Genomic DNA, 18,619 nt, shown 5'->3' with positions numbered 1-18,619 from the left:
GTGAGATGACATGGTGGGAACCAGGGGATCAGGATGGGTTTCTGGCCTTGCTTTGATCCTAGCTCCCTGTGTGACCTTGGACAGATCCCTTCCCCTCTCTGGGACTCATTCTTTTCAGCTGTAAAATGAAGAGGTTTCCATCTTCAAGCTGCCCTTTCTTGCTCTCAGACTTAAAGGGATGATCCAATCCTCTCAGTTGTCAAGTGAAGGAATTAAGGCTCAGAGAGGGCTAGTGTCTCACCCAAGGTCACACAGCTCTTCATGGAAGAACCAGACAAAGATCTGATGCTGGACTGGAGATGGCCCACCAGTCCAGTCATAGGCGTCCTTTCTTGGACCAGTTCCAAGACACCTCTGTTCAGCTGAGCCGGGCCAAACCCAACCTTTGAGACTCTCCCAAGACCTCACTTTCCCCCAGTCAAGCTCATGGCTTTAATCCCAATATTGTCTATGCAGCTTGGTTCCAAAGAGTTTTTTTTAATGAGGAGATGGCAGAGGGACCACGATGACGGAATCAAAGGGGCAGGAGGGGCTGCGGCCGGCTCCTTCCCGGCTTCTTCCTGACCCCTCCTCTGAGCCCCTTTCTCAGCCATGGTGAGGGGTCCCTGGCAGTGAAGGTACCAGAAAGGCTCTGACTGAGACTTCACCAAAGCCAACAGCGGGCCCTAGACCTGGGCCAGGCCCAACGCAAAAGGACTTTTAAAGCCCTCCCCAGTATCAAAGCAAACAATGTCCAGTAACAGCCCACACACAATAGAACATATTTGCCAACAATTTTTAAAAGGTTTTTTATGATTTAGCTTTTGGAATTGTCTCGCTACCAGGCACTGATTTAATTGGCAGTTGGCTGTGCTTTCTCATCCGTTCTCTCGTCTACTTGGGAATTCTTACCAAGTGAGAAAATGTAGCTGACAAATTGCTTTCACGCATAATGACACATTTATGAATACCCAATGTGGTAATTAATGCAGTTGACCTAATGTTACATTTTGTAGACATTTAACATTTATTAATTTTGATTTCACAGTTTTCTTTTCCCATTTGGTAGCCAATGAATATTTTAAGGTCTCAGATATTTTTGCAGGATCTTTAAAAGCTCATACACCCAAAGTCCTAGAGTGACCTGGAATAAGGAACTTCTCTGGGCCTCAGCTTCCCCGTCCTGCTCTCCAGCCCCAGGAAGGACTCTTTGGAACCACGCTTGATCAGTCCAAGGCCAAGGCCAACAGGAGCTACCAGCAATGCCCACAATGGAGAGAGGCTCAGAACCACACGAAGACGGAAACAAAAACCTTCCTCTCACCCATCAAGAGCGAAGCAATAAAAAATGTTATTTTGCCAGTCGGTTGAATTTCATTTGTGTGGTTTGGAGTGTATTTCCTAGTTAATGAACCTGCCACATTTATGACCTCCCTTTTTCAATTCAATAGAGAGGAATGGGGAAAAGAAACGGGGAAAAGCTGCAATATTTCCCCCACGCAGCCGGCATCTGACAGCTGCAGGTCTGCACAGCTGTGGACCCAAGAGCCCTGTTAAGGACAAGCCTGCCAGGAAAGCGTTTGCACCTGCGGCGTAAGTGTTGTGGGCTTGCTCAGGGAGAATCCTCAACAGACGGGTGTGTGCTTCCCACCAGGTATCTTGACTGGGTAAAGGTGACTGGGACTGCCTTCCTCTACCAGGCAGCCTCCGAGGTTAACAATTGACCAGAGTCTTCTACCTAGTTGAGTAGGTTTGGGAGAAAAGGCCAGAGAGACAGGGACCCACTCGTGGGAAGAGGAGAGGAAGGGAAACCCCTGGCAGATGTGCTCATCCCTGAGGAGGCATAGGGTTGGGTCCTGAATTTTCCATGGCAGGGGGGGACCAGCAGTTCTAGCCACACCCACACTTCCCTCTCCTTCCCCCAGCCCAGTACTGCTCTCTGGGCTATTTAAGAGGCTGGGCGGGTTGTGCATGGTGGCTCATACCTGTAATCCTAGCACTTTGGGAGGCCAAGGCTGGAGGATCGCTTCAGCCCAGGTGTTCTAGACCTGGCTGGGCAACATGGTCAGACCCCATCTTTACAAAATAAAAATTTAAAAATTAACCAAGCGTGGTGGGCCAGACCTGTGGTCCCAGAACCTTGGGAGGCAGAAGTGGGAAGACCATTTGAGCCCAAGAGGTCAAAGCTGCAATGATCTGTGTTTGTGTCACTGCACTCCAGTCTGGGTGACAGAGTGAGACCCTGTCTCAAAATAAATAAATAAATAAAAAAGGCTGGGCCAGCTTCCAGGGAGGAACCCAAGACCCCACCCTCTGGGGGGGAAGACCTCGGCTGGGGAGCCCACCAGCACCCAAGCTGGAGACATTTCTACCCACACTGGCCACGGACTACAAAGGCAGCAACTGGGGTGACTTCGCAAGGCCACTACGGGCACGGGTTTTGGCAAGGAAGCACCTGTCCAAGCTGGAGGAATCTCTTTTCCTTTCTGAGCTCTGGCTCTCGCCCCTCTCTGGCCTTCACTGCAGGCCTGGCTGAACTACACAGGAGTGGATTGTGTCTTCCTCCACTCATTCACACACACTTCGCATCTGCTATGTACAGACACTGGGCAAGACACTGCGTGGAAGGGAGATGGCCGCGAACAAGGTAAACAGCCCCTGTGCCACTGGAATTCACAACCCTCCTGGAGAAACAGACAAGTACAGCAATCACAAGAGAATAAGCCACGCTCTGATGGGGGAAATTCAGAGCGGGAATGCCTCCCCAGATGGATGCTTAGGGAAGACTTCCTGGAAGAGGGGCAGCTCAGCTGGGAAGCAAGGAGGGGATTCCCAGAGGGAGCCTGGAGCCAGGATGGTCCATTCAGCTCCACCAGAATCAGAGCCCCGAGGCTTATCTCCAGCAGCAGCAGCAGCACCCACATGGTCACTGGGGATGAGGAGGGGCACCCGCGGAGGGGGTCTAAGTCCCAATTTCAGGCTTCCAGGGCCTCAAATCTTCCACTTTCCAGAGCAGCATGAGAAACTGAAAACAGCCCTGCCTGGCTCTCCCAGGGGATTTGCATTTTAAGAGGGAGCTGAGCCTGGAACAGAAAGACCCGCCCTGTGTCAGCCCCTGCTCCTCATCCTCCAGCCCAGCCAGCCTCCGCCCCAGGCGTCCTCTCCCTTCCCACCTCTAGTCTTCAGCCCCAGCCCCAGGCACACATCTTATGGGGTGACCCACACCGGGGCTCCTGTTTCCCTGATTAGCCTGGGGAACACTGAGTCTTAAACAACAAGTTGCACTCTTGGCTGGGTCCGGCCCTGAGCTCGGTGTCCCCACCCTGTGATGGGGGAAGGAGGAACTCCAGGCCCTCCAGGGCCCAGCTTTCCCAGAAGATGGTGATAGGGAGGGGAATCGGGAAAGGATAAATAATGGATTACTACATCCTCCAACCTGGTAAGACATTCGCATTTCAAGAGGGGTGTCTAGAGACAGTGCCTTAACCCTTAGGAGAAGGGTCAGAAGTGAAGTCGAGGAAACTGAGGCCCAGAGAGCTTGGGGAACCAGCCACGGCTGGGTTGCAGAACTAGTAGGCATCCCTGCCCTGGCCTACATCCAGCTCTGCCTGGTTCAAAAGTTTGTGCAGCTAACCACTAGACCATCAGGCCACAAAACACCCAAACGCCTGCCTAACAAGGTCAAGCAGGTCAGGAGGTGAGAGGAGTGTGAGTGGTAGGCACCACCAGGAACTGGCACGCACAGGTGCTGTCTACAGAGACAACCAAAGTCCAACTGCTGTCAATGGCTGCCCTGTGGAAATGCAGGCCCTGTGTTATGAGACCAGCTGATTTTTCCAGAAAGCGGGAATTCAGATTTTTATATGAAATACTCTGGGTTGTAAAAGCTATCTAATGAAAATGCATTTAATTAGGTGCTCTGTAGGTCAAATAAGATATACCTACCACCAGTCCGCATAAATTCATTCAATAAATATTTAATGAGCACCTATTATGTGACAGGTAGGGTGACCACATAGTCCCCATGTGCCCAAGACTGTCCCAGTTTTAAGACTGAAAGTCTCAGTCAGGCACAGTGGCTCACAACCGTAATCCCAGCACTTTGGGAGGCCAAGGCAGGCAGATCACCTGAGGTCAGGAGTTCGAGACCAGCCTGACCAAAATGGTGAAACCCCATCTCTACTGAAAATACAAAAAATTAGCCAGGTGTGATGGCACCTGCCTGTGGTCCCAGCTACTCAGGAGGCTGTGGCAAGAGAATCGTTTGAACCTGGTAGGTGGAGGTTACAGTGAGCCAAGATGCACCACTGAATTCCAGCCTGGGTGACACAGTGAGACTCTGTCTCAAAAAACAAACAAACAAACAAAAAAACTGAAAGTCTTACATCCTGGGAACCACCTCAGTTCCTCAGCAAGGTACTGTGCTAAGCTTTGGTGCTATGGCGGGTGGGGGCGTAGAGAATAAGACAAAGTCCCCACCTTCGAGAAGCTTATGCAGTGGCAAACACATACCCCGGGTAAGGCACATAAAACAATGCCGGGCAAAGGATACATTCAACAATGACTTGGGGAGCACGGTGGCCCCTTTGGCCAGTGCAATCAAGGAGGACCATTCTGAGGAGGTGACATTTATTTAATATGAATTCTGAATAAGAATACAGTCAAGAAGATCTCTGCAGTAACAAAAATACTCTGGCGAAAATATGAAAAGATGTTTGCACAAGTTTATTCACGGCAGCTCTATCCGTAAAAGCAAGACTGGAAACAACCCAAGTATGATTACTAAGGGCGTGGTTGAATAAGCAATAGCACAGCTCCATGAAGGAGGAGAGCTATGCAGCTGTAGACAAGAGTGAGGGAATCTATGTAAACTGCTGTGCAGGGACAGGGTCTCACTCTGTCACCCAGGCTGGAGCGCAGTGGTGGGATCACAGCACTAACCTCTAACTCCTGGGCTGAAGTGATTCTCTGGGCTCAGCCTCCCAAGTAGCTGGGACTACAGGCATGCACCACCACATCTGGCTAACTTTTTCTTTTTCTTTCTTCTTCTTCTTTTTTTTTTTTTTTTTTTTTTGAGATGGAGTTTCACTCTTGTTTCCCAGGCTGTAGTGCAATGGTACGATCTCGGCTCACTGCAACCTATGCCTCCCAGATTCAAGCGATTCTCCTGCCTCAGCCTCCCTAATAGCTGCGATTACAGGCATGTACCACCACACCTGGCTAATTTTTGTGTATTTTTAGTAGAGACGGGGTTCCACCCTGTTGGCCAGGCTGGTCTTGAACTCCTGACCTCAGGTGATCCACCTGCCTTGGCCTCCCAAAGTGCTGGGATTACAGGTGTGAGGCACTGTGCCTGGCCAGAATTTTTTTCATTTTCTGTAGAAACAGTGTCTCACTTTGTTGCCAGGCTGCTTTCAAATTCCTGGACTCAAGTGATCCTCCCATCAGCCTCCCAAAGTGCTGGGATTACAAGTATGAGCCACCGGGCCCAGCTGTGCTTATATTTTTAAAAAGTAAGCATAGGAAGGGCACAGTTCAAGTCTTTGATCACATCAGGTCTGCTAACATCCCACTGGCCCAAACAAGCCCAAAGTCAATGGACAAGGATGTACTTTATGCTCACTGGGTAGCCCTAGCCTGTGTGGACATTTACACAGATCAATGAAGAATGGACTCAGTCTACCATAAAGAAAGGGTGCTGGATTAGGACAGGGTTTCTCAGGGTTTCTCAACCTTGGAGATAGTGACATCTGGGCTGGGCAACTGCTGGGGTTGTGGGAGTACACGGTGTATCATAGGATGTTTAGGAGCATCTCTGGTCTCTGCCCAACAGATGCCAGTAGCATCTCCCTGGACCAAAAATGTCTCCAGTCATGGCCAAATCTCTCTTGTGGGCAAAACCATCCCCATTGGACCACTGGATCCAATACCACCATTATACATGCCCTTATAAGTTAAAGCATCTATGCTATGCTCATCAGTGGCTGGCTAAACTCACAAAAAGAGATAGCAGGTCATTATGAGCCTCCCAAAGAAAGCATACTGCATTGCCTTTGATGTATGCTTGCTAAATATCTCACCTGACTGTGATCAAGCCTCTAGACCTAACTGCCATTTTGCAAGAGGAAGGGACAGGAGAACATATTAAATGACACATTGAAGATACAATCAGCAAAGTCCTACTCTAAAGTAGATGCAACTCAGTTTCTTCACCACCTCAATTGCAAGGACAGAGAGAGAGAAAGAAAAATATGATGGGTTAACTTATAGAACCAACAAGGCAGAAGCATAAAATAAAAGAATACTTTAGCTGCATTAAGAAGCCACCTAATTCTGGAGACGGGCAGGAACCCACAGTGTTCCACGTAAAAGTTCCATAAAAATAAATTGAAACCTTGCATTTAAAAAATGTATGGGCCGATGGGGAAAATTGGAACACTGACTAGATTTGGATGATATTAACAGAATAAGGTTTATTTCTTTGGTTTGATAAAAGCATGGTGGTTATGTTTTGAGGAAGAGTATTTTTTTAGAGATAAAGCTAAAATATCAACAGAATAAATGACAAGATGTCTAGTTTTTGCTTCAACATCGGGGAGAAGGGTTCATTATTTGATAGTGTTTCTACTGTCTCTGAAAGTTTTCCGTAATAAAAAGTAAAAGCAAACAAACAAAATAGAATGGGAGTGACCGTTCCAGACACAGGCTTCAGAGGCCACTGCCAAGGTCCTGAAGCTTCTGTGAGGCTGACCACCTCGAGGGTAAGCCAGGCCACAGCTGCTGAAACCCAGGGGATGACCGGGAGAAAGGCAGACTGAGCTCAGACACAGGAGGGGTCTGCTTTGCAGAGCCTTGGGGCCAGCAGAGGGGTGTGGGGTTTGCTCTCATTGCCAGAGGAGCCATTATAGAGTTGTGGGAAGGGACATGGTAGGACCTGATCCTGCCTTTAAAAGAGCTTTTTGGCCGGGCACGGTGTCTCAAGCCTGTAATCCCAGCACTTTGGGAGGTTGAGGTGGGAGGGTCGTTTGAGCCCAGGAATTTGAGACCAGCCTGTGCAACATAACAAGACCCCATCTCTATAAAAATTTTAAAAATTGGCCAGGTGCAGTGGAGCATGCCTGTAGTCTCAGCTAGGCAGGAGGATGACTTTCGTCCAAGAGTCCAAGGCTGGAGAGACCTATGATTGTGCCACTGCACTCCAGCCTAGGTGACAAGGCAACACCCTGTCTCAAAACAAAACAAACAAAACAAAAAAGAACCTTTTGATTAACAGCATGTGGTATGTCCATGCAATGAAATAGCACTCAGCCATCAAAAGGAATGAAGTTCTGACGCACGTTGCAATATGGGCAAAGCCTGGAAGCACCATGATAGATGAAAGCAGCCGGTCACTCAAGGCCACATCGTGTGTGACTCCACTTAAATGAAATAACCAGAACTGACAAATCCATGGAGACAGCAACTCAGTGGTTACAAAGCAAGATTCCATCTCCAAAAAAAAGTCAATTTTATGTTATAGAATTATGTTTCAATAAAAACATTCTTTTAGGCCAGGTGCAGTGGCTCACACTTGTAATTCCAGTACTTTGGGAGGCTGAGGTGGGTGGATCACTTGAGGTCAGGAGTTCAAGACCAGCCTGGCCAACATAATGAAACCCCGTCTCTACTAAAAATAGAAAAATTAGACTGGCATGGTGGTGGGCACCTATAATCCCAGCTACTCAGGAGGTTTAGGCAGGAGAATCACTTGAACCTGGGTGGTGGAGTTTGCAGTGAGCTGAGATCGTGCCACTGCGCTCCACCCTGGGTGAAAGAGCGAGACTCCGTCTCAGAAAAACAAAACAAAACAAAACCAAAAAAAAGCTTTTTTTTTTTTTTTTTTTTTTTAATGGATGGAGGGGAAAGGATCCTTTTGACTGCTCCATGGAGCGTCAGCAACTAGCCAGGAGCCTGGAATTCATGAAGCACAACAGGAAGTGCTGTGGTGCGGGTGCAAAAGACCAGGCGGCAGTGATGGGAGGTGCCCAGTTAGCTCCCCCACGGGGCTTCGTGAGAAGGAGGGAAAGAAGAAACAGGGATGACTCCAGGCCTGAGCCTGTGGGTGGAAGATGCCACTACTGGTCAAGGGGGAGCAGACCGGGCTTGGGCCGGAACAGCTTCTGTTTCATGTTCGTTAGATTCCAGGTGTTCGGGTGGTCATTAGGGCGGTTCTCCTCAAGGCTCTTGTAAGCTAGAGGGATGTGCGAGCGGGGTGGGGGAGGCATTCGATTGCTGGTCCCAGAGGTGCTGGAACTCCCTGCACCAGGGTGGCCAACAGCATTCAAGGTAGTGGCTGCCCCACCAGCCTGCGTCCTGGATGGAGAAGACACAAGCAAAGCCCCCTGTGGCTCAGGACAGCTGTCGGGGTGAGGAATGTGCCTTTGTTGCTGAGAGCCCCTGCAGTCTCAAGGGGGAATCGTTGTTGTCACAGCCTGGCCTGCCCCACCCTCACTCATAGGAAGCATCAGAGACACTCCACCAGCTTCCCCCGGCTTCCCTCGCCCTGGGGCCAAGGCAGCGTCTTCCCTCGCCCTGGGGCCAAGGCAGCGTCTTCCCTCGCCCTGGGGCCAAGGCAGTGTCTGGCGCAGAGCTGAGGCAGGGGAGAGACGTTCTTGGAGCCAACATACATGTGTTTAGCCTGGATCCTCTGTGCCTGAGCGACTCAGGGCTGGGTACATAGGAGAGGCCCAAAAAGTGTGGCCTGCGGTCAAGCGGGGGGTACCAGAGCAGACTCGGGGAAAGGGGGTTGAAATTAGGTGGAAAACGTAAAGCAATTTGAAGAAAAGCAAATATCAGGGCTTCATCAAGTGCTAAGTTGAATACAGCTTCCACAGAGGGTTGACAGCAGTGGACACAGCCAGTCCAAGTGAGCGAACAGCAGGGTGGCCTGGGTCCTCCGGAAGGTAACTCTGCGTGTTTCAGGGCACAGGAAATGCAGCAGCCTCGGGCAAAGGCACTGGCGGGAGGACCCGTGGGACCCAGGAGGGGAGCAGGATGCCCCGGAAGAGCTACCCAGGTTCTCTGGGGTCTTCCGTGAGCCTGGTCCCTGCAGGGAGCCCCAGGAAGATGAATCCAATGTTCTACTGTTTTCACCCCTGTGCCTCCTCATCTTTGGGGTAAGACTTTGGCTCTAGAAGACCCCCGTCACGATGCACACTTCCTACCAAGAGGGAAAGTGTGCAGGCAATAGATTAGCCACCCCCCAACACCCCCCGAGAGACCAGAACCCTGAAGAACCTGGGGTGACAGGCACCACTGTGAGGAGCATGATGCCACCAGAGACCAAACATAAGCCTGTGCCTCCAGCCCAAAGAGAACCTGCGTTCTCAGCACCTGCCCCTCCGCACTCCCACTCCTACCCCTCACTCCCACCCTCCCCATCACTCCCACCCTCCCCTCCCACCGCTGTTTGAAGTCAGTCACACACAAGTCAAACTCACTCTGAGAATCACACTGTGACTGATATCCTCTCATGACCCACCCTTGAGGCTCTGCTTTCGGGAAATCAGTCAGGCCCCTGACGCAGCAGCTCTGAAGACCAGGGAGGGAGGAGGCACCTGGCCGGTCATCGGGCATTTAACACCAGCGCTTGGCACAGGGATGGCCTGGGAGGCTCTGCGCTCCTGAGGAACAGAAGAGACCCAATCCTAGCCCCATGCTCTGACCCTCCTGTGGAAATTGTTGCCAAGAGAAAATCTCAACCCATCACCTCCTAGCCGTAAGATGCTGGGCAAGTCACTTCATCTTTCTGAAGCTCAGTGTTTCTATCTAAAAAATGGGAATTAAAAAATATATAGAAGCACCTAAAGAGGAGAATCCATGTCAAGTGTTTGGAATACTGCTTGGCACAGCATGAGTCTTCATTACATGCTGTTGTTGTTGCTGTTGTTATTATAATTATTATTAATGTCTAAGAGAAGCTGGCCTCTCCTCTCGCCAGACTCTGCCGGGATAACTTCATAGCAGCTCCTGGCTAGAGCAAGCTGACTGTTTGGAAACGGACAGGGACAGGTTCAATCCCAGCGCCACTATTACTAATTAAATGACCTTGGGGAAGTTGCTTAAATTCTCCAGGCCTCAGTTCCCCACTTATGAAATCAGCATAGTAACAGTACCCATCTTCCAGAATTACCTGGCTCAAAGGAAATGTCCACTGTTGATTAAATGAATAAAGAAATGAAAGCCGGTGTGCCAGTCAGGGGCTTTTGGTCACAAGCCACAAAAGCCCAACCAAGCTAGTTCAAGGGAAAGGGCATCTAGTAGCTCTGGTAATGGAAAAGGCCAGGCGTGATAGCACTAGCTTCAAACACAGCTGAATCCAGGGACTAAAGCATATCCTTTGACCTCTGAGTGCTCTCTCTGTCTCTGTCTCTTCTGCACACAGCTTCTTCCACGTGGCAGGGGCAGGGTGAGGCCACAGACAGCTCCAGCTCACATCATCCCAGCTAATGGCTTCATAAGAAAGAGAGAAGCAAAATCCCAGAGAAGTCTGATTGGCCCAGCCTGGATCTCATGGCTGTGTAAGTAGGGAGGGCTGCAGGGATGCAACGGTCCCCACAGCCAAATGGAGTGGATGGGGGGATGTCTCTCTAGAGAAGGGGGTTCTGTTACTAGAAGGGGAAGAAGTGAGCCTGGGCAGGTACAAATGGTATGGCTATGTCAGGGGTTCCCAGCAGAGGGCCTGGGCAGCTAGCCAGGGTGGGGCCACAGCCTGTGAGCACAGAGGAGAGAGAAGAAGAGAGGGGAAGGAAGTAGAGGGGGAATAAGGGAAAGGGGTAGGGCCTGGACCACCAGGGCTAAACCTGAGCTTAGCATCTATATGGGCTCCCAAAACACACACATCCACTGTGTCACAACCACCCTGTTTGTGTGAGGCCAACCCTACAATAGCCCCAAACCCTCCTGCCAAGAGGTAACCCATGCCCCTTGCCACAGCCATTGGTTTAGGTAAACCAGGTCTGAACTGATCAGTTTGTGCCATTCCTCTGGCCATAGGCATTGGCTCTGAAGTAGGGGGCCAGTCAGCCCTTCTATGGGTTGAGGACTTTTGCTGGGATTCTGGAACACAGACATCTCTCTCTTTTTGGACTAGGAGGTGTGGTTGGAACTATGCAGCCCTTTTGCCACAATGAGGGAAGTCCTCTTTTCATCAAAATTGACATCAGGAATAGAAAAGACTAGAGAGATGGGAAAATAATTGGGCCTTGTTGATACCATTAAGCTGCTGAGTCAAATAACCCTGGAGGCTGCCTTAGCCCTGCACTGCCAGTGACACATGCTGATAAAGCCCTGGTGTGGTTTAAGCCACTTCGAGCTGAGTTTTTCTATTGCATTTCTGCAGGGGCAGCAGAAAATCTGAGGGAACTGGAGAGCAGCTGCTGTCCTCCCACTGCACACGTCTGTTCTGCCTCATGCCAAAGGGAGCCAATGGCTAAAGTGGGCCTGTATTGGCCAGGCCCTGCAGAGAAACAGAACCCATAGGTTGTGTATGCATGTATAGGTAGGTAGAGAGACAAGGAAGGGGGAGAGAGAGATTCGAGAAATTGGCCCACATGATTACAGAGGCCGGCAAGTCCAAAATTTGCAGGGTGGGTGATACGGTTTGGCTGTGTCACCGTCCAAATCTCATCTTGAATTGTAGCTCCCGTAATTCCCACGTGTCATGGGAGGGACCCCATGGGAGGTAATTGAATCATGGAGCTGGGTCTTTCCCATGCTGTTCTCATGACAGTGAATAAGTCTCAGGAGATCTGATGGTTTTATAAAAGGGAGTTCCCTGCACAAGCTCCCTCTTGCCTGCTGCCATGGAAGATGTGCCTTTGCTCCTTTGCCTTCCAACAGGATTGTGAGGCCTCCCTAGCCTGGTGGAACTATGAGTCTATTAAACCTCTTATTCTTTATAAGCAGCCCAGTCTCTAGTATGTTTTTATTAGTAGTGTGAGAACAGAGGAATACAGTGGGCCAGTAGGTTGGAGACCCAGAGAGAAACTGATGTCACAGCTCAAGTCCCAAGGTTTCTGTTGCAGAATTACCCCTTCCTCAAGGGAGGTCAGTTTTTAGTCTTATTCAGGCCTTCAACTGATTGGATGAGGCCCACCCACATTATGGAGGGCCATCTGCTTTCCTCAAAATCCACTGATTCGAATTTTAAGCTCATCCAAAAGCACCTCCTCACAAGAATATCCAGAATAAGATTTGACCACGTATCTGGGCACCATGGCCCAGTCAGGGTGACACATCAAATTAACCATCACTGGGTCCCCAGATGCATCTCGTTCAACCCCCTCATGCAGATGAAGAAGCAGAGGTCCAGAGAGGCCCAGTGGTCTGTCCATGGTCATAGAGCAATGTAGCAGCAGAACCTCACTGCCTCCATCCTGACTCCCAGATCGGGGGTCTCTGGACAATCCCCTTTCTCCTGTATGGCTCATGTAAACCCAGGGACCAGAGGAGACAGACCAGAACAGAAACCACCGGTGACACGCCTGAGTCATTGGCCTGAGAGAACAAATTCAGGTTGGCATGCAACTTGCATATCTTTTCATGTTGTTCCCTAAAGTTCAAAATATACAGAAATTCCCCAGTTCTTCTTCTTTTCTTATGATCTCCTGGTTTCAGTTGCATCTGTTTGGAAGGACCCCAGAGAGCACTGGTTCTCTGGGTGGATCACCTGCCCCCTGCCCTCTCCTGACGCTGGCCCTGGGACTGCAAGGGCCACCAGGCCAGGAAGCCCTTTCTTTGACTTGATCCGGGTTCTCTACAGTGTCGATATACCACTGCCCACGTGGGTGTCGCTTTCAGGTGGTGCACGTGTGGACATTTTTTATTTTAATAGTCATGTATTCATTTTTATGTTCCTCTGAATTTATGACTGGGGATGCTGGTTTCCCATTTATGGTGGTGATATAAAGTTTCCCTTTAAATGAAATTTCAGTTTTTTAAAAGTGAGTCAATGAAAATAAAAATAGTAAGTAAATAACAGAACAGGCAGTATGTCAATATGGCCAAAACAGAGATGGAATGACTGAGGGTTTTAGGAATGCTGGACTGATGGAAAAGTCTCCTGCTTCTGTGTCAGCCCAATTCCATTTGACCTGTCGTCAGTGGAGGGGGTCTTACGTGTTGGAAAGAAGTGCCTCACTAGCTTTGGGACACCTAACCGAGGCACTGTGGTGTGCCCAGCCACCTCGCCCCAGAACCCTGTAGTCCCAGGAAAAGGGTCCAGCACCAGTTCTTGGGACCCGGGATCTATCAACAGAGCATCTCACCAGGACCCTCTTCCTCCCATGCCTCCCAGAAGGGGAGTTGTGTTTCCTGACCTTGACCACCCACCAACATGGAAACAAGCCATTTCTCCACGCATAAAAGCCTGCAAGGTAATTAATATCCCCACCATTTAACTCAACTATAATACTCTCACCGTTAATAAGCTAGCTAAGAGCTCCGCTTGAAATTAATAACTTGCAAATGACCCAAGAGCCCTGGTTTCATACCTTCTTTTTTTAAACAACAAAAAAAACCACACAGAATTTAAATAGAAAAGCAATTTTCATTTATGAGCCAGTATCATTATTCATAACTGGAGAATTGTAAGGAGTAAAAGTCTCTTCCACTTAATTAGAATCTTGAACATCACAGGAAAAGAGGGGAGTCCATTTCTAGCACCGGGGATGAGAAGACAAGAAGCACAAATCAAAAGGAAAAACATTCCCCCATGTAGCTGCAGGTCCACTCGGCCACGCGAGGAGCAGGACCTGGCAACTGTGCATGGAATCCAGCCCTCGCAATCACGTCAGGGCTGAGGCTGGCAGGGGAGAAATATGCAGAGACGCCAGTGTGTCATATCCGTGTCCTCAAGACAGAAATGATAACGTCTAATCTTAAACTACAAGGGAAGCCGGAAGGGAGAGAGCAGAAACAGTGAAGGGAGAAGCAGAGGCGAGATTAGAGGCTCAGGGAGGAAGAGACAGGATTTGAGGCAGGAGGGGAGGAAGAGGAAAGAGCGGTGTGCTTTCGCCCACGCTGACGGCCCAGCACTGTGGCCCAGTCTGGCCCCACCCTCGTCTTGCCGCCAGACACTTGGCATATGGGATCTCATTTTTAGCCTCATAGTAATAACCTACAAGCCTCACAAAATAATCCATATTTCAGCCAGGCACAGTGACTCACGCCTGTCATCCCAACACTTTGGGAGGCGGAGGCTGGGGGATCGCTTGAGCCCAGGAGTTCAAGACCAGCCTGAGAAACATGGCGAAACCCCATCTCTACTAAAAATACAAAAAGTTAGTCGGGCATGGTGGTGCATGACTAATTTATAGTCCCAACTACTTGGGAGGCTGAGTGGGAGGATTGCTTGAACCTGGGAGGTGGAGGTTGCAGTGAGCCAAGATCACGCCATTGCACTCCAGCCTACGCAATACAGTGAGGCCCCTGTCTCAAAATAATAATAATAACCATCATCATCATCCATGTTTTAGTAAAGGTGAGAAGATAAGGCTCAGAGAAGTTGATGGACTTGCCCTGGGGTTGCCCAGTCAGTAAGTGACAGAGCTGGAAAGCAAACCAAGTTCTTTGACTGCATGCCAGGCAGAGTACCTCGACCACCAGCCCCTTTCATTTGCACAGCAGATTCTGCTGTGCTCCTTCTCCCCACTGCCCTCTGCTCCCTCAGCATCCTGGTGAAGTAGACATCACAGTCACACACTACAGAATTGGAAGCTGAGGCTCAGATTAGCCAAAGGCAAGTCCTAGCCAAGGCCAAGGGCTGGAACTCGAACTCACGCCTTGAGACCAAAGGCCAGAGCTTGCCTCACTCCAGGGCACAAACATCAGGAAAGCTGATGGTTCACCCAAAACACACCAAATTCTGCTGATCCCCAGCGGGAGGCATCTACCTGGGGACTTGCAGATCGCCTGCCCCAGTGGTTCCCCGCCAGACCCCAAGGATACCCTGTCTGTCACCCACAGCTGCCTGGAGGGTCCAGAACCCACCTCCACCCAGCCCCTGGAAAGTGTGTCAGTAACGCCATTGACATACCTAACCCAGTTCAACTCTATAAATAATAACACCAACAATAGCTGTCCTTTTTAGAGGGCTTCTCGCGGGCGGGGCACCATGCTAAGCCTTCACCTGGAGTAACCCAGTAGACTCACTGGAATGAAGTAGATGCTGTTCTCCTCCTTTTAGAAGAGAGGAAACTGAGGCACAGGGAGGTCAGGCAACAAAGTCACATGGCTGGTCAGCAGCTCAGCCTCCACGGCCTGCCCATAACCCCAAGCAAGTACAGTCCTCACTAATACAAACAGCAGCAACAACTGCTAAGTGCCCACTGAGGACCCCCTGAGGGAGGCGCTATTAGCATCCCCCACTTTATAGGAGAAGTAACTGGGGCACAGAAGGGAGTGGCTTGCCCAGGGTCACACCGTCGAGAGCAGAGCTGGGATTTGAATCCAGAAAGGGCAGCCCCGGGACTGTGCTTTGAGCTGCCTCCGCTCATGCAGTGGCACAGGAGGGCCCCAGGGCATCCTGTGGTTCTCTCCAGCTGTCCAACAGAAGTGTTTCTGCCCCATTCTCCCCTCCCTTCCTGAACTCTTGGTTTGCTACTCAGCCGGCCTGATTAGCTGGGGGCCTGCCCTCTGGCACCTGCAGGCTGAGCCCCTCCTCCATCAAAGCTGCCTTCTCCTCGCCCTCACGGTGCCCCTCTGTGTGGCCCTCTCTCCTGCGGTGCCCTCTCTATGGACTAAAGCAGATTCAGAAGGTCCAAGCTACAAACCCACTGGCCAGGTGGGAAGACAGAGGCCCCAAAGAGGATGACCTGACTTGCCCAAGGCCACACCCTGCTCCCCTCCCCGCTAGACTCAAGCAGCCTTCCCCATAGCCTCCAGTCCCCATCCCAAGCCAGCACCCACATCTCTTCCCCAAATCTCCTCCCAACAACGGCACGGAGTGAGACCTCCTGCTGATGTCCCAGGAAGAGCTCTCGGCTCCGAGATGCTCCGCCAGCTGGCAGGGCCAGGTCCCCATAGGGGCCACCTGCTATGTGAGGACACAGGGCAATCACCAGAGACAGGCTCTTGGGCCAGTCTGGCTCAGCAGGTACTGTCTCTTGTCAACTGTATGCAGGACACACCCTGTTAGCTTTAGGCTAGCAAAGCCAACAAGCCCAGATACCTCAAAGAGCCAATTCGTTCATTGTCCCTTTCGAGGGACCAGATTTCTTAGGTGGTGGTTCCTAAGCACCAGGTTGTAAACCAGCTACAACAGAATCACTCCTCAAAAATAATAGCTTCCTGGGTCCCGCTCCCAAGAGAGTGTGATCCAGCTGGTCCTGGGGAGGGCCCAGGAATCTGTTATTTAACAGCCCTGTTCCCACCCACGTCATCCTGGCAAGCAGGCTTCGGAACCTCTCTTTGCTCAGAGCAAGTACTTGTCTCACAGAGGGTCAGACTTGGAGGCAGTTTAAAGATCTTCTAGTCTAGCCCACCCATTGTCCAGAGGGAACACTGAGGCTTAAGGGGCTTGTCCTGGGTCACAGAGTGACTATGTCAAACCCCAGTGCTATGACCCAAACCCCAGTGTCCCAACTCCTAGACCAGGAAGCTTGCCCTTCTGTTAAGACATTTTGGGAAGACGGCGAGAAAGTCCTTCCGGCTCAGGGCAGGAAGTCGTGCTTGGCACAGAGCAAGACCTTTTGTGGAAAATTGGTGGATGGGAATGAAGAACATTGAAGTGGGGGCAGATACTGCCCGTTTCTGCCTGTCTCTTCCCCATTCCATGGGGTCCTGGTAGGGCTTAGTCACAATGCTCTACACAACATAGTCACAGGAACACACACACACTCATACACACACAGACATAGACACAGACACACACACACACAGAGTTCGTGGGTGTGAGATCAGGCCAGGCTGCCCAGAATTCTAATCCCCCTGATCACACTGATTGGCTCAAGAATGAACACCATGGGCTGGGCATGGTGGCTCACGCCTGTAATCCCAGCACTTTGGGAGGCTGAGACAGGCAGATCATCTGAGGTCGGGAGTTCGAGACCAGCCTGGCAAACATGGTGAAACCTCATCTCTACTAAAAATACAAAAATTAGCTGGGCATGGTAGCATTCGGCTGTAATCCTAGCTGCTCAGGAGGCTGAGGCAGGAGAATCGCTTGAACCTGGGAGGCAGAGGTTGCAGTGAGCTGAGATTGTACCACTGCAATCCACGCTGGGCTACAGAGCAAGACTCTGTCTCAAAAAAAAAGAAAAAAAAAGAAAACACCTGACCCAAGAAGGTCAATCAGAGATATGACACCTGAACCCAGCAAGGAAGATCTCTCTTCTTTTTGGGTAATGAGTTTTAGGGGTTTGGGGCTACCATTAGCCTTCTTCCATAACACATGGAGAAAGGCTTTATGAGAACACCTGAAGGGACGCAAACTCCAGATATGCAAAATAGGTATGTCCTGACAATAGCATCTGGGCTCCTGGATCTAGCCTTTCCTGAAACTGGAAAACCCTGAGCACCCAATAAACACGTGAGCCAATAAACTCACTTTTTGACTTAAGCTTGTTTAAGGTGGGGGTTTTGTCACTTGCAACCAAAAGAGTGCTGACTAGGGTCCTGGGATACACCTATTTGTGGGCAGAAAGAGGGAGGCAGAGCATTTCATTGCCCTCAGCCCCTGTGACTGTCTAGGGAGACCCTTGTCCATAAGGAAGGCAGGAGATCTCGGGAGAAGCCACCTGAAGATCACAGGGGCATGTCCTGGACCAAGAGTCAAAACACCTGGGCTCTTTCACTCCCAAGCCGTGTGACCTTCAACCAGCCAACCAACACCTGTGTATTAACCATGCCTTTTATTTTCTGTATTCTGATACTTTGACATCCGGGGCTTTGTGATCCTGGAGGGTTAAGAGCTGGTAAATTCTTAGAGACGGTAATCAATTTGCCCATGAGCCCATTTGCTTTGAAAATGCAAACCAACCAATCCAGAGTCTATACCCGCAACTACCTCCTTTATTGGCTCTCACACTTGGGACCACTATCCACCTGCCCTGACCACTCCAGGGTCACCTGCCAGACAACTAGGGGCAGCCCTTGTGGCCCAGAATGTGCTGAAATTATTCAAAATAGCCAACCCTAAGCCGGCTTGCTCTGCCTCATTTGTTCCTTCTCATGGAAACCACAATAAATGCTCTTGCCTACAATTTCCCCCTCCCTCTACGTCCTGACTGCCCCATGTGCCCCCTCATGGCTGGACAAGCCTGCTCCTCTTGGGATCTGTGAGTGTAACAAGCTGTCTTTTTTTCTTTTTTTTCTTTTTTTTTTTTTTGAGGCGGAGTTTCTCTCCTGTCACCCAGGCTGGAGTGCAGTGGTGCAATCTCGGCTCACTGCAACCTCCGCCTCCCGGGTTCAAGCGATTCTCCTGCCTCAGCCTCCCGAGTAACTGGGATTACAGGAGCCTGCCACCACGCCCCGCTAACTTTTGTATTTTTAGTAGAGACGGGGTTTCACCATGTTGGCTAGGCTGGTCTCAAACTCCTGACCTGACGTGATCTGCCTGCCTCGGCCTCCCAAAGTGCTGGGATTACAGGTGTGAGCCACA

General features: G+C 50.4%; 1 long non-coding RNA gene across 1 annotated transcript; it reads left to right on the top strand.

The window, feature by feature from the left end:
• The first annotated feature begins 8,436 nt into the window (after positions 1-8,436).
• Positions 8,437-11,921, top strand: LOC140709400 (uncharacterized). The gene is made up of 4 exons (XR_012089897.1): positions 8,437-8,535; positions 8,591-8,685; positions 10,403-10,538; positions 11,360-11,921. It is a non-coding gene; the product is annotated as an uncharacterized lncRNA (long non-coding RNA).
• Positions 11,922-18,619: the final 6,698 nt, after the last annotated feature.

Source organism: Chlorocebus sabaeus, chromosome 20, assembly GCF_047675955.1.
Source record: "Chlorocebus sabaeus isolate Y175 chromosome 20, mChlSab1.0.hap1, whole genome shotgun sequence".
Taxonomy (NCBI): domain Eukaryota; kingdom Metazoa; phylum Chordata; class Mammalia; order Primates; family Cercopithecidae; genus Chlorocebus; species Chlorocebus sabaeus.
Note: the sequence above shows the minus strand (reverse complement) of the source record. Positions and strands in the feature narration are given on the sequence as shown.